Consider the following 3,979-nt stretch of genomic DNA (forward strand, 5'->3'; position numbering starts at 1 on the left):
CATACCTCTCCTTAGATGCGAGGGATCGACATATGGATTACCCAAATCGTCGAAAGCCTCCGATGTTTCCTCTTGATTTTCGATAGCATAAATCCGATGATATTTTGTACTCAGATCTATGTTGGGTTTGGTGACATCATTGTTGAGATTGATGAAGACCTTGCCCATTGTGACGGATTTGTCGATGAAGTCGTAGCTGTCGACATCGCTTGAGCCATCGCTTATATATGAGTCCATGAGATGACTCAAACGATGTGTCGCCGAAGATCTTGGCGAGTTTCTCTCTTGTTCGAGTGTCGACGTAACGTGTTGCCGAAGTTTCTTCTTCGACTCGGTTGACGATGCATAGCTTGAAAAATCGGAATCGACCGCCGATGATCCCGACGAAATCGGAATTTCGACACGATACGATCCTTCCTTCTCGACGCGAAAGTGAAACCTTCCGAACGTCATCTCCATGGGCTCCGCCAGATACGCATATGCATCTCGATCCATAGTGTTGCTTCCGGTTGACGATGTCGAAGATCTTGAGCGTGCCATCGAGATCAGATCCTTACGCCTCTAATTCCCACAGACGGCGCCAATTGACAAGGGATTAACTTGTCAATGCCTACGGATTATAGGCTAGGGTTTAGTTAGAAGTAGAGGGCAAGTAGATCTCGAAGGTTTCAGCCGAAAAGTACTCGACGATTATGAAAACTAGGGTTTGCAAACAATGATTCGATGATCTCCTCGTCCCTCGACTCCCCCTTTATATAAGAGGTGGAGCCGAGGGTTTCGTTTTGTACAAGTTTCAGAGTCCGGGACGGTTTCTAACTCACCCCGCCGCATTTACAAACAACGCTTCCTATTACAATTCTACTTTCCTTAATATATCTTGGGCTCTCGAACCTTCTTATTCTTCGGGTAGTGGGCCTTCATTAAACCCCGGGTACCATCTTTGGCAGGCCCATTCGGGATGCCTATGTCATCAGGTCTCCCAAGAATAATAGACATATTATCATCTTCAGGCATTTCCAACACAACAAAATCAGTTAATATCAAGCAATTATTAGTAACTTGAACAGGAACATCCTCACATATACCAACAGGAATAGCAGTAGATTTATCAGCCATTTGTAAAGATATATCAGTTGGTATCAACTTATCTAAGTAAAGTCTCTTATAAAGAAAAAAAGGCATAACACTAACACCTGCTCCCAAATCACATAGAGCAGTTCTAACATAATTATTCTTGATAGAACAAGGAATAGTTGGTATACCTGGGTCGCCAAGATTCTTTGGAACCTTACCATTGAAAGAGTAATTAGCAAGCATGGTGGAAATCTCCTCATTAGGAATTTTCCTTTTGTTAGTGACAATATCTTTCATATACTTTGAATAAGGAGGCAATTTAATAGCATCAGTCAAAGGGATTTGCAGGAATAAAGGTTTCATCCAATCGCAAAATTTATTATAATGTTCTTCTTCCTTTGATTTTAGTTTCTTAGCAGGAAAAGGCATTTTCTTTTGAACCCAAGGTTCTCTTTCATTACCATGTTTCTTAGCAATAAAATCTTCTTTAGTATACTTTTTATTTTTAGCATGCTTTTCAGGTTCTTCTTCAACCTCTTCTTTATCGAAGCATCATTCTTATCATTATCTTTATCATGTTCATTACCACTTTCGGTTTCGAGCATCGAAATAGAAATACTATTAAGATCATTAACAGGCTCGGAGGATTCTACAACAGTTTTATGTTTCTTTTTCTTTTTCTTAGATGGAGCACTAGTTTCAGTTCGTTGAGAATCTTGTTCAACTCTTTTGGGATGCCCTTCGGGATATAGAGGATCCTGGGTAGAAACACCGCCTCTAGTTGTTACTTCATAAGCATGTTTTTCTTTAGAATTATTTTTTAACAAGTCATTTTGCACTTTAGTGAGTTGATCAATTTGAGTTTGAATCATATGAAAATGTTTAACAAGCATCTTAACATCATTGGAGGTTCTCTCCACAATACCATGCAATTCACTAATAGCTCGAGAATTTTCCATTAAATGATTCTCTACTCTCATGCTGGCGTGCAGTTGATGGTATTAATATTGCAGGAAGTAAAGATGCAGTAAAACAGTAAACAAGCAGCGATAGCAGTATTTAGGAACAAGGCCTAGGGATCATACTTTCACTAGTGGACACTCTCAACATTGATCACATAACGGAATAAATAGATAGATGCTAGACTCTACACCCACTTGTTGGATGATGAACACCACTAATCGTGTAGGATTACACGAACCCTCAATGCCGGAGTTAACAAGCTCCACAATATTCAATGTTCATATTTAAATAACCTCGTAGTGCATGACAGATCAACATAACCAAACCAAGTACTAACATAGCATGCACACTCGTCACCTTCACACTACGAAAGGAGGAATAGATCACATCAATACTATCATAGCAATAGTTAACTTCATAATCTACAAGAGATCACAATCATAGCCCACACCAAGTACTACACGATGCACACACTCGTCACCATTACACCGTGCGGGAGGAATAAACTACTTTAATAACATCACTAGAGTAGCACATAGATGAATTGTGATACAAAACTCATATGAATCTCAATCATGTAAGGCAGCTCATGAGATTATTGTATTGAAGCACATAGGAGAGAGATGAACCACATAGCTACCGGTACAGCCCCGAGCCTCGATGGAGAACTACTCCCTCCTCATGGGAGACAGCAGCGTTGATGAAGATGGCGGTGGTGTCGATGGAGAAGCCTTCCGGGGGCACTTCCCCGTCCTGGCGGCGTGCCGGAACAGAGACTCCTGTCCCCCAGATCTTGGCTTCGCGATGGCGGAGGCTCTGGAAGGTTTTCTCTGGTTTCGTCGTACTTGTCAGGGTTTTCGCGATGGAGGCTTTAAATAGGCGGAAGGGCAAGGTCGAGGAGGGTCCGGGGCCACCAGACACTAGGGCGGCGCGCCCTCCTCGGGCCGCGCCGCCACCATGTGTGGGCCCCCTGTGGCCCCTCTCTGGCGGTTCTCGGGTGTTCTGGAAGCTCCCGGGGATTCTAAGATCTTCGGTGTTGATTTCGTCCGATTCCGAGAATATTTCCTTACTAGGATTTCTGAAACCAAAAACAGCAGAAAACAGCAACTGGCCCTTCGGCATCTCGTCAATAGGTTAGTTCCGGAAAACGCATAATAATGATATATAATGTGCATAAAACATGTAGATATCATCAATAATGTGGCATGGAACATAAGAAATTATCGATACGTCGAGACGTATCAGCATCCCCAAGCTTAGTTCTGCTCGTCCCGAGCGGGTAAACGATAACAAAGATAATTTCTGGAGTGACATGCCATCATAACCTTGATCATACTATTGTAAGCATATGTAATGAATGCAGCGATCAAAACAATGGTAATGACATGAGTAAACAACTGAATCATAAAGCAAAGACTTTTCATGAATAGTACTTTCAAGACAAGCATCAATAAGTCTTGCATAAGAGTTAACTCATAAAGCAATAAATTCATAGTAAAGGTATTGAAGCAACACAAAGGAAGATTAAGTTTCAGCGGTTGCTTTCAATGCACAGTTCACACAAGTGTTTGCTTCTTGAGGTGGAGAGAGATAGGTGAACTGACTCAACATAAAAGGTAAAAGAATGGCCCTTCGCAAAGGGAAGCATTGATTGCTATATTTGTGCTAGAGCTTTGGTTTTGAAAGCAAGAAACAATTTTGTCAACGGTAGTAATAAAGCATATGTATCATGTAAATTATATTTTACAAGTTGCAAGCCTCATGCATAGTATACTAATAGTGCCCGCACCTTGTCCTAATTAGCTTGGATTACCGGGATTATCATCGCAATACACATGTTTTAACCAAGTGTCACAAAGGGGTACCTCTATGCCGCTCGTACAAAGGTCTAAGGAGAAAGCTCGCATTTGGATTTCTCGCTTTTGATTATTCTCAACTTAGA

This window comes from Lolium rigidum, chromosome 2, assembly GCF_022539505.1.
Source record: "Lolium rigidum isolate FL_2022 chromosome 2, APGP_CSIRO_Lrig_0.1, whole genome shotgun sequence".
Classification (NCBI taxonomy): domain Eukaryota; kingdom Viridiplantae; phylum Streptophyta; class Magnoliopsida; order Poales; family Poaceae; genus Lolium; species Lolium rigidum.